At 43.8% G+C, this 12980-nt stretch overlaps 1 protein-coding gene across 5 annotated transcripts in view; it reads right to left on the reverse strand.

Moving 5' to 3' along the window:
- NCOA2 (nuclear receptor coactivator 2) overlaps nt 1-12980 on the reverse strand; it is a 153387-nt gene that overhangs the window by 57328 nt on the left and 83079 nt on the right. The window contains exon 1 of one of the 5 annotated variants that reach the window (XM_075270403.1): nt 2829-3253. The exons of 3 other annotated variants lie outside the window; for them this stretch is intronic. The gene's annotated coding sequence lies outside the window, so the exon portion shown is untranslated. Of the gene's footprint in view, nt 1-2818; nt 3254-12980 lie in introns of those variants that run through there. One more of the 5 variants, XM_075270401.1, reaches the window with a different exon arrangement.

Below are 12980 nucleotides of genomic sequence, written 5' to 3' on the forward strand. Positions count from 1 at the left end.
ACCTCTAATGTTTCAAGGAGCATTTCTACCAGGAACAAAAAAGAAAAGAACAAAAACAAAACAAACAATCTAAAGGTGTAAAATACAGGCCTATGGGATCATTCTCTCTTTAATTTTGCTTAGTTTCTTCCTCTTGCATCTTCCAAGATAGGTACAATGTTGAGGCAAGCAAGCGAATGGCTGCAGCAGTCACATGTTGGCAACTAGATATTAGAACTGCAGCTACGTCAACAAAGACTGGTGGGTGAGGACTGGAAGGATGCCAATGGAGCTGCGGGCAACTCTACAGGTGAGTAATGCTTAGGTCTCATGCACATGACCAAGTGTCCAGGCCAAGTCTCTCCCAATGGGAAGTCAGATGTTCCCTTCTGATGACTACAGGTCCTATGCTGACGTCAGATGCAGAACACTCCATCGGTGCCAGTTATTGTGTCCGATTTTCAGTCCATTGTTCTGATCCTATGATAGATCAGAACAATGGACTGCAATGCTGGTTGTGTGACCCAGCCTTATTTTGTTGTTTTACACCATCCCCAAATTACTAATTTTAGACCACTAAACACTGATCTATACAGCAACAACTTCTTATTATATAATTAACTGTTACAGTATATTGCTTGTAACGGGGAATAAAGTGATGGCGTGTCGCTGGGCTATACCATTACTTTATGACAGGTGAAAGTCTGACTTCTGGGGCACCCACTGATCATTAGAAAGAAGGGGGCTGAATTGCTGATAAGAAACTGTGTCCCCCGGGGCAACACGGTGGCTCAGGGGTTAGCACTGAAGCCTTGCAGCGCTGGAGTCCTGGGTTCGTATCCAGCCAGGAACAACATCTGCAAGGAGCTTGTATATTCTCCCTGTGTTTTCGTTCTACAAAGACATACTTCCATTTTTATCGTTTGTTTTGCACCCAAGACGCGGACATTTTAACAGATCCCTTATACATGACAGTGCATGAAGGGATCTGTAAAAACAGACAAAAATAGAGCGTGACCTATATCTTGATGGTCTGTGACCATAGGCTGTCAAAACACAAGACATTGAAAGTAATGTGACCGATATTTAGAGTCACGTGAATCCAGGGTAAGTTTTACCTGTATAGCTATACCCCTGATTCTCAGGTTTAATGGGGAACCTAAAGGTAAATTCACACCGAGTAATCTAGCACTGATTGTCAGATGTATACCCTCAAAATCAGTGCCAAGTTATTTTCTGAATCTGCTTCCCATTATGTTCAATGCAAGGTAGAGACAAAAGTGGGATGCAGGGTAAATATGCGTCCTGCTCCATCTTACTGCCGAACCTGCGGCGCAGACTCTCTGCTGATTCAGCCCATTCATCTGAGTATAATCAGCAAGTGAAATCCACAGCAGACAGTGGAGAGGAATTTGAAGCAGAAGTCCACCTGAAATTCCCCTTCACTGTCCCCCGTGTCAACTTACTCTAAATGTCAGAAAGTGATGGCATAGTTCAGCCCTGGGAATAGCCCCACTGTATATAATAAAGCCAGCACAAAAATGACAGCAATGACACATCTGTTCTTACATAGATGCCAGTAAATGACGGTTCCTTTTTTTTTTCTTTTTACTTCAATAAGGTCTGTCAAGGTTTTGGGATTTTCTTTCAACCCCAAGACTAGTGGTGCAAACTCTGCTATACTTGCCCTCAGAAGCCTGACAGAAACTCAGCTGAGCAATAGACACTGAAGAGTTAAAAAAAAAAAAAAAAAAAAATTAAAAATATAGTAAAATAATCAGTAAAAGAAGCTATTTACTCTGGGCTCCAAAAACTGAGCCCAAATGAACCCGTTATCAGACACCAAAGTAATGGTCACCATTAGCATCACTAGTACATTTTGGGATGTTCTGAAAAGTTTTTTGTACTTTTTCCTGATCCAGACAGTCTGACATCTACCAAGTCCAAGCTATGTTTTAATCTCTCCTCTCTGAATATACTATATACACACGCAGCATACACTTCATATGTGGAGTAGCGTACCTGTTGGTCTACATTGACAAATAACTACTATGCACGAGTCACACACGTGAACCTCTCCGTGATGCCAATATCATATCCACCAGACTGATGACAGGTGTCGGACACAGAATACGTTGTATACACAGCATCGCCTACTCCACACTCACCAATAACCCTACATTCCAGTACCGGGATTACTATGGGAAGGTCATAACAAGATGATAATCATTAAACTATGTCATTAATAATGGAGGAGAAGGAGGAGGGAGAAAACTGGTTATGCAGGTTTTACAAAGGGAAACCAGCTGAGTATCTGCTAACTGCACTCCACCTCAATAGTTGTCAGGAGAGACACAGGAGTCAGGAATGCAGCGACTACGCGGTACACAGATACAGTAGCGCTGGCGCTGAATACTGGCACGCCAATACTCCCCCTGTTGCCAGGGTAACAGGAGAGACTTCAGATGGGCATGACAAGGGTAATGGTGGAGAGGGAAACTTGTTGTGCGCCTCTTCTGCTGTCGATGTGGTCACACCAGCTCCTTCCATCAGCCTCCAGTGAATTCTTCTATTCATATGCAAAGCAAGTGCATTAACATGGCCTGTAGCCAATGTGGCGGTGATTCCTAAACGGGGGAGGGGCAGTCATAAACACCTAGTGAGATCCCCCCCCCATGTCAGCACCTGCACCTGTAAGACTACAAGTCCCAGCCCCCCTCCCTTCACCAAGGGTCAGGGGTCATGTGGTGACCAAGGTCAGCGCAGCCCCCCCACCCCCACAGGCTCCATGTTGGTAAAGCTGCTTACTCAGCAGCCAGCAGAAAAGTTTCCAAGTTACCTCCACTCACATCCAGAGCTGCACATCACTCTCAGCCGAAGTCTGTATTGGGGATCATCTCCCTGGGAACAACATCCAGCGTTCAGCGCCAAAAAGCAGCCCCAGCCTGAGAGGAAAAGACGGAAACGTGATCAGCTGCTGCCGCTGGAGTGACACGGCCCGGGCAGCTCCACCTCCCGCACTCCCCGGAGTGACTCTTCCTCCCCGTGTCACCAGCACACAGCCCGGGCAGCTCCACCTCCCCTCACTCCCTGACAGCCGCCCAATTGGCTTGCAGCTCGCACTCTGTTTACTATGCAAAGAGATCAGTCACTGGAGTTTGGTCCAGGAGGCTGCGGCCAGTTTCTGTTATTTACTGTTTCCTCTCGCAGGGGGAGGAGCCAGCCGAGTGACTGACGATTATGCAACTAACCCTCCAATGGCTCCAGCCTACGCTTCACCCCGTCACAGCCTCCGAGCCAGCCACACGACTGCCATGCCCGGCCCTGTCACACACTTAACCCCTTCGTGGAGCCGCTGCAAGAAGTCATTAGCGCCTGCTGGAGAAAAACTAGTCTCAACAAGAAGCGGAGAGGCTGCTCACAGCGACCAATCACAGCAGCTCTTATTCTATAGTCGGCGCTGAGAAATATGAAAGCTGGAAGCGGATTGGTTGCTAGGGGTAACTGTCTATTTTTACACACAAGGCCCAACCATAGTCGCACATTTAAATAAACGTGGAGCAGTTGCCCATAGCAAGTAGTGACGGTAATGGCGGGCTATGCTCCACTATCTGTCAGGAGCCCGATACATACAGATTATGCGAGAAGATTGAGATATATAAAAAATCAACTTCAATCTGCCCATAGCAACCAATCACAGCACAGCTTTCATTTTGTATCCTGCACTTGAAAAATGAAAGATGCATTGTGATAGGTTGCTATAGGCAACTAAGGCTGTTTCGTTTTTGTACTATTTTAATAAATGACCTCAGTCACAGAAAAGAGGGGCATGGTGTCCAAACAGCAATACTATCGCCGCGGCCAAATATTCCACTGACTGCGCTCCCCCCACCAAAGTGTCTGTTATAGTACACATAGAAAACACCCATATAAAGCCATATTCACATGCCCAGTCTCATCAACGGTGTCCATTATTTTCAGGGACCCACTGAGGAGATTTATCAGGCCCTAGAAGGTTGTTTTCTGTCACGCAAGTTGCAAACTTTGCAAAAACTGGATTTTTGCACAAAAATTTGCTACTTTTTTCAAAGGGAGTGCAATGCATGCTATTGAGTGGTCAGGGTCTCCGTATCCAAAGCAGTTTAAGGCCGGGGCCCCACGGAACATAAACGCCGCGATTTGCCTGCAGCAGAGACGCTGCGGGAAAAATCGCTGCATTGTACAGTGCAGGCAAAGTGGATGGGATTCGCATGAATCCCATCCACTTTGCCTGCACTGTACAATGCAGGCACCTTGTGGAAAAGATTGCAGCGCGGACACGCTGCGATTTGCAAAGCCGTTGCGGCTTTGCAAATCGCAGCATGTCAATTATATCTACGGAAACGCCGGCGGCTTTCCCGTAGATATAATGTTAAGAGAAAGTCCGCAGAGGAAAACTCTGAACTTTCTCTTAGAAGTGCTGCGGAACGAACCGCAATGTGTTCACGCAGCGTTTTAGTGCTGCGATTACGGCCCGTGGGGCCTTAGCCTAAAAGTGACTAAATGTAGCAGAAACTGAAACTCGAGCTCAGATTTCTGTTGCAGGATTTAGGCTCGGTCCACATCTGTGTTTGGGCTAGTCCGTTCCCCTCTCCGCATGAAAAATGTGGAGAGAAAAACACTGCAAGCAGCACTTTTCGGTCCACATTTTTTTTTGTGTAGAAACTGAGCGGAAACCACACGGACCCCATTATAGTCTAAGGGATCTGCGGGTTTCCTAAGTTAACCACTTTTTTAATGCGGATTAGGTTTGAATAACTCAAATGAAAAAAAAAAATATTGTCTTCCAAATTTCATGTACCAAAAAACTTGAAAATGTGTCCAGTCATGTACCAGGGAGAATGACCTGGTCATGGAGTGGTTAAATGGGTTTTCGGATGGCTGATACTGATAGATATCAGTAGCAGAAAAGCAGCTTCACTTTTGCTATTAAGGGGGTCCCCTGCGCCCTATGTAGCACTATATTTAATTTAGATTCTATATTTAGTTTATTCATTTACATAGTGACAACATATTCCACAGTGCTCTTTCTAGATTGCTCTAAGGGGCCTCTAAACAGGCGACTACTATTGAGTAACCAGGAGAAAAGTCCAAAGTACTAAAGCTCTATTGATAACCTGTGACCTGGAAACCTAAAGAAATAATGGTAGTTAAAACTAGACCATAGCCAAAAAAACAATAGCTAAAACTTGCCTCCTGCATACGAAAGTCCAGACCATATATTGCCTGCATTTTCAGGACTGTTTCGGAGAACAGGACCCCTGAATGATAGTCATTTATGATGCCAGGACTCCCGTAATGTGTATATATAGTTCTGGACAGTAGTGACATGGGGACATAGGGTCTGCTAGCAACATAGATCACTATGAAGGAGGGCGCCTGGGTCTCCTGACACTTCAGACCGAGGAATCCGGATGGTTTACAGACTACGTGCAGGAAGGCCTTTTCCAGACAAATAATATTGATATCTATTCTCATACTGTTCTCAGCAGCAGCTATATAGAGAACAGAGGTGGAAGCAGATAGTGCTGTTCTCCATGTAGTAGCTGTGCTGAGTTACTGCAGCTCTTCTTCCACAGCTATCTGTACAGTGGTTTCCCTTACAAAACACAATGGAGCATCGGATCTGTTGCACAACAAACACAAGCCACACTTGACTGACAATACTGATTTTTTTTTTTTTAGGCCAAGAAAGCAGGAGTGAGTGTCAGCCATAGCAGAATCACCAGAGGCTAACCTGCTGTGTACATTAGCAGTGTAGTAGATGAGATTTATCCCATCCACACACTACATAAAATACCTGCAGGGCACAGAGTCTACAGCAACTGAATTACTGCTGCTGGTTTGGCCACAATTCTCAACCTTTACAAAAACCTAAAAGGCCCAGCTGCTTGGGAGAGCACAAGTAAAAGCCATGGTGGAAAGGAGGAGATTTATGCCACAGGTTGGTCAACTCCAGGAAGTCTGCAGCAGAACCACCATTGTGTATTTAAAGGGGGTGTCTTGTTTCAGACAAATAAATGTTACTGTTTGTATAAAGACATTTATAGAGTTTTCCAGCTCTCATTTTGCAGTACTTTATTGTTTACTTCCAGTGGATAAAAATTAGATCATGGTCATGAGATATATACAGTCAGTGGTCATGAGATATATACAGTCAGTGGTCATGAGATATATACAATCCATGGTCATGTGATTTATATACAGTCAGTGGTCATGTGATATATACAGTCAGTGGTCATGTGATATATAGAGTCCATGGTCATGTGATTTATACAGTCAGTGGTCATGTGATTTATACAGTCCGTGGTCATGTGATTTATACAATCCGTGGTCATGTGATTTATACAGTCAGTGGTCATGTGATTGATACAGTCAGAGGTCATGTGATTTATACAATCAGTGGTCATGTGATAGATACAATCTATGGTCATGTGATTTATACAGTCCATGGTCATGTGATATATACAGTCCATGGTCATGTGATATATACAGTCCATGGTTATGTGATATATACAGTCCATGGTTATGTGATATATACAGTCCATGGTCATGTGATTTATACAATCAGTGGTCATGTGATTTATACAGTCAGTGGTCATGTGATTTATACAGTCAGTGGTCATGTGATGTACACACAGCTTGTTATAGTCACAGCACACAACCAGACATCTGCCTGGTAACAATCTGTGCACCTGTGTGCTCATCACATGACCATGGACTGTATATATGGCATGATCATGGACTGCAAATATATCACATGACTGTGTGTGTTGGTGTGGTGGTAAATGAGAGACTGATACAAAAAGTATATCGGAAAATTCTAACTTTTCATTATATGAAACAATAACATTTATTTGACCAAACTGGCCCACCCCTTTAATATTAATGAGGTCCTTTCACGGTCACCAAAATGTCTGTTTTTGACAAAAAAAAAAAAAAAAACAGCACCACACTGCGTCAAAAGTGATGAAATCGGAATTGTTGCTCCGCAACAGATGTGAATATAGCCTTACTGCTGGGGGATTAACGACATTCAGTAGGATTTATACATATAGAAAAGAGTAGAAATACTTGGGTCTCTTGAGTACTTTCATATACAAAGGCTCCTTTATATTGAAAGACTCTTCAAAGCACAAATGGTTTGCAGTTCATTTCTTAGATCCAGACAGTAACGCCGGCTGTAAATGCTGCGACAAGCGGCAGGTAATGATTTGTAGCAATAACTGGTCAGTGTAAACAGGCCTTAATGGTTTGTGAGTCACAAGTTAGAGCCATAGTTTTTAGTTTTCTTTCATTTCAGTACAAAGCTCTAGCCATTTAGCTAGAACAGCGGGGTCTGCTGCCGTCGCCATTTTGCAGTAGCTCCTGAGCACATTCATGAGAAACTGACATGCACTATTGTAAAAACAGTGCAAAATAAGAATGGGAAAAAACAAGCAGGGCACAGGACAGCACTGGTAGTTGTCACGTACCGCCCTCCTAGATTTGCAGTTCTGAAAGGTCACAGTTTAGCGAAAATTAAAGTTGAGTCATTTTTACCATTATCGTACACTTCCTGCTTTCAGAAAGACCCCACGATGACATGATATACGAAATAATCTGCTTCTGAAATGTCACTTTGTTACACAGGAAAAGGGAAGTAAATAGAAAGTGAGTTGTACTGTGCACCATTGTCTCACAACAACCAGGACCCTGAAGACGAGGAATCTGTCACCTGCATCTGTTGTAAGAAAAACAAGTGAGCAGGTGCGGAGGGCCCATGTGGCACCTACTTGGGGTGCTGCTAAAATGTGTCATGCTAGAGCTAGGCTTTAGAGACAAGAAAACAAGTAGAGTCCGGGCTCAATAATTCCAAAAACAATCCAAACAATTGTTCCTAGAGACAGGACTGGAAAGTCAGAATTAAAAGAGAACAAAAGCGATAATGGATATTAGAAAGAAAAGCCAAAACAAGGCTGAGGTAAGTAAGATGTACACTGTACGGACAGAAGCTACAGCCTATTCCACTGCGCAGCTGGCTCCAACTGAAGAACGCAGCACAGCCGACAGCCAGATCAGATAATGTCCACTACACTTACCTATCTTCACTGTGAGTGGCACATTGCTCCAATTATTTATCTAACCAATGGGCCCTATACAAACCCTGGAACATGTAGCCCAGCAGTCTCACTACTCCCACTATCTCTTTCATAATGAGTAAGACATTAGAGAATCACCAGCACGAGGCAACCTAATCTGATGATAGCATATATTTCATCCCTTATCTCTGCAGGCCATCTTCCAAACACAGCTTGTCATAGCAGCCTGTCCATTGTGAGTTTAACTAAAGCCTATAAAGAACAAATTAGCTGCCGTATTCTTACATCTTAATCGGCCTTCGAGCCACCAGGTCAAGTTTAAGGAAATTAATATCTTCTTCACATCCATCAAAGGTGGTTTTTACATGGCAGTAGATTATTGTGCCCTGTGTAGTAGGAAGGACAGGCATTACACCAGTGGGGGTAATTATAGGTTCTGACCCTTGTGTCCACCACAGACAAAAGGGCTGCATCATGTGTGACTAATACCCCATAAATTATCACCCCGGGCTACAGACCAGAGCCTAGCACAATACAAGTTAACAAGTTAGGGCACTTGAACTACCTAGGTCAAATTCACATAGGGCATTTGTTTTATGGATCGGCTGCTGTGGTGTTTTATGTGCAATATTGGGATATAGAAAAGATCAACTGCAAGATCACAGGCAAGAAAATTGTGGGGGTGAGAAAAAAAATGCTTTAGCAAAAAAAAATGAAACTCAAGATAGGTCATCAATATCAGGTCGCCAGCACCACCACTGATCAGCTGTTTGAAGCAGGGGAGGAGTGCCGCTACCACTTTACAGGCCTGTGACGTCACATTCATGAGCCACATGGCCCAAGACTGATGGTGGACCCCCACCAGTCTGATATTGATGACCTACCATAAATTCCTTTAAAGACCTATACACACAGATGCTAACAAATAGAGGGCGAGTTCTGCTACCATTTTAGAGGCCTGTGACATGTCCATGAGCCACATGGTCTGGGCTTAGGCTGCAATGCCAACCGCAGCCACTACATGGGGTATGGCATTGTGCTGGGTGTGCTGTGAAGAGGCGACAATGTTAGCCCGTGGCCTCATGCCGGATGTCAGATGCCCACCAATCTGATATATTGATAACCTATCACAAACTTAAAGAACTTATATACACAGACCTTGTATTTGCCGACACGACAAAGTCTCTTAAAATGTGTAACATGAGCTTCATGTGCAGGCTTTCTGTAGTACTTTACCAGACAAAGTAGTGCAGTACACTGTGCTAATTGTTGTCCTATTTCAACACAATATACATCCTAGGTGCCTGAGGCTCCACATTGCGGAAACACAGCTTTTTTTTGTTGCAGATTTTGCTGGATTTTTTTTTTTTTTTTTTTTTTTTGAGCCAAAGCCTGGAGTGCATTGGGCATTTTTATATATAGTATAGTAAATGGTGTCCACCGGTCTTTGTTTAAGGGGGTCCAGCTGTCTGTTTTTCGGGTATAATGGCGGAACTGAACGTAGAACATGGATCCATAGCAGGCTATGGCTGCTTCACAATGAGGCAATATCCTTTCATTCTTTGATTTTTTTTTAAATTTTTTGTATTGATAACTATAGAAATTCACTCTTTAGACAGGATTTATGAGATGTACAGAGTTATTCCCCCCCATATATGTTTCTATTAAACAGCAAATACAGAACCACCATGTATTTTATCGACTTTAGCGAGCAACGAAGAGCGGTTTGGTCCCGTATAATAAAAGGTATATTTACAGTGTGCAGTCTAAGGAGAAAATTACAGCAGCGGCCATGTTAATTAGAGAAGAATGATGACAAACGTAAAAGTACTTCATTTACAAGCCATTATGTTAACAAACTTCGCCATGAATCACAGTGAAGGAAAGCGGCCCCAGAAACCAATGACTATGTTACTGAAAGCATCTTTTTTGCCAATAGAAGTAATGTGGTGTTTGCGGGCGCTGGGATATTTTGAAAGCATGGCAAGCATGACAGAGCTGGCTGCAGATCAGACAAGGCCGCCATTACCTTAGTGACAGGCATGTTACACTAAATAATGCCACAACATAACATTAGCTTTAGCTTTTTTGGCTATGCTTTAATATTAAAGAGGTTATGTCATTCACAAATGGAAAACAGCTGGAGACACTTGGAACCGCACTCTGTATTTCAATGTAGGCTCCCAGAACCATGGTAACTGGTGTGCGTGCTTGTATAGAATGCCCTATAGATCATGTCCGCCATGTTATTATGGAAAGCAGGTGCTTTTATGTGGGATCATCGATGGTGGTTTTCTTTATTATTACTACTACTGCTATGCATTCTGCAGATATATGGGAGGTCCTGAGTGAGGAGGAGTAGTAGTCGCTTGCTCTATAAACAGGAAACACTGCCGGCTTGAGCGCAGATCATCCGCAACACAGTTCTATGGAATGTAAGAGTGCTAGTGTGATTGCTGACATAGTACGAAAGAGGAAGTACGCAGGACTTCCTGAAAAGGGAAGGTATAGATTCTACACAAACTGCCAGATCGTGAAAGCTAAGTAATATTTAGGTGATGAGTACTTGTGTCATGTGAGCCTAATATACATATTGGCACATATTAACCCAGCGCCACAGATAGGTTAGGGTCACCTGAATCAAACAGTGTTCTCACCTTGTGAATTGAGGCATTCATTGCCAAGATATTTGTTTTTATTTTTTGTCAATATGCAAATGATCTTTTTGGAGCAATGAGGGAGTTGCTGTTGCTCCAAAGAGGTAACAGGATGTTCACACTTCCATTATGAACGTCCCGGAAGACTTACTGAAGTGAGTGGCGTGCAGTTATATGGGAGCCCAAGCCCTGGTACTCCATTCTCAAAGTGGCTTTAGTAATCCTGATCACTGATCCTCCTGATCACTAGGGACCCGGCGATCATTCTCCCAGTGATCACACTGATCCGGCGATCATTCTCCCAGTGATCCTCCTGATCACTAGGGACCTGGCGATCATTCTCCCAGTGATCACACGGATCCTCTTGATCACTAGGGACCCGGCGATCATTCTCCCAGTGATCACACTGATCCGGCGATCATTCTCCCAGTGATCCTCCTGATCACTAGGGACCTGGCGATCATTCTCCCAGTGATCCTCCTGATCACTAGGGACCTGGCGATCATTCTCCCAGTGATCACACGGATCCTCTTGATCACTAGGGACCCGGCGATCATTCTCCCAGTGATCACACTGATCCTCCTGATCACTAGGGACCCAGCGATCAAGCTCCCAGTGATCACACTGATCCTCTTGATCACTAGGGACCCGGCAATCATTCTCCCAGTGATCACACTGATCCTCCTGATCACTAGGGACCCGGCAATCATTCTCCCAGTGATCACACTGATCCTCCTGATCACTAGGGACCCGGCGATCATGCGCCCAGTGATCAGACACTTATTTCCTGTCCTGTAGATAGGTGATAAGAGTTCATAACGGCAAAACCTCTTTACGGTAGTGGAGTGATGGACACAAACTGAGCCCCCTCCATCTGTCATATGTTCCCATCCACATTAATGTAAAAAACAGACAGACACAGTCTTCCATCATGTTGGTTTACTGCATGCACAACTTTCACAGGAAAGTGAAAAATGTGATGGAAGAGTGGATGCATGCAAACAGATACCAGACAGAGGTTGTGACGGCCCATGATGGATGAGAGCAACGGACATTAAAAATGGTAGCGTGAACCCAGCGTGTTGCTCCAACTCATTTTCATATTGACAAAAACAGTGATATCTTGGCAATGGAGGCACTGATTCACAGGAGGAAAAAAACACTGTCTGACACTTGGTTGGTGTGTTATTCTGAAAGACTGCCTTAGGGTGCATTCACACTGAGTAAACGCTAGCTTATTCTGAACGTAAAACACGTTCAGAATAAGCGGCGTCTAAAGCAGCTCCATTCATTTCTATGGGAGCGGGGATACGAGCGCTCCCCATAGAAATGAATGGGCTGCTTCTTTCACTCCGTGCAGTCCCATTGAAGTGAATGGGGAGTGCCGGCGTGTACGCTCCGGCATGAGCAGAGCTTGCCGTATACGCCGGCACTCCCCATTCACTTCAATGGGACTGCACGGAGTGAAAGAAGCAGCCCATTCATTTCTATGGGGAGCGCTCGTATCCCCGCTCCCATAGAAATGAATGGAGCTGCTTTAGACTCCGCTTATTCTGAACGTGTTTTACGTTCAGAATAAGCTAGCGTTTACTCAGTGTGAATTCACCCTTAAAGGTTTTCAAAGGACCTTAAGCAGGCTCAAGTGTGATCTATACACTGCCTAATCCTTAAAACATAAGAACTTCTTATTTTACCATACGCACACAATTTAGCTGTATGTTTTTTAAGGGACAATGCCAAAAAATGCCATGTTTTTTACAGGTTCTCCTGTGCAGATTTTTTTTTTTTTTTTCTAAATACTGCCATATTTATAATCCGTTTTTTAGACATGCATCATGCCACTTGCCAACAAAAAACAAACCAAAAAAACGTTACAAAGCTACAATATGTTTCATAACTTCCTATTACCTTATAGCTAGTATTTAGTGCAACATGTATTGATGGGGGTAAAGGAGAAAACAATTGGAAAAATGTGACAAAAACTACATCTTTTTCCAAAACGCGTTGTGGCGATTCATTGAGAATACACCTAATATATAAACTGCCATATACCGCCTCATAAATAAAGTAATCCTCCAGGAGCTGGACACTTACACTGAAACTGTAACCTCTGTAATGTTAGGCAAGCTCACATCTGTGGTGGCCTGTCCATTGTTCTGGTCCATCGGAGGACCAGAACAAGAGAAAGACAAACTGCTACAATGGCAAATACGTACGGAGCCTG

The sequence above is a fragment of the Leptodactylus fuscus genome, chromosome 4 (assembly GCF_031893055.1).
Source record: "Leptodactylus fuscus isolate aLepFus1 chromosome 4, aLepFus1.hap2, whole genome shotgun sequence".
Classification (NCBI taxonomy): domain Eukaryota; kingdom Metazoa; phylum Chordata; class Amphibia; order Anura; family Leptodactylidae; genus Leptodactylus; species Leptodactylus fuscus.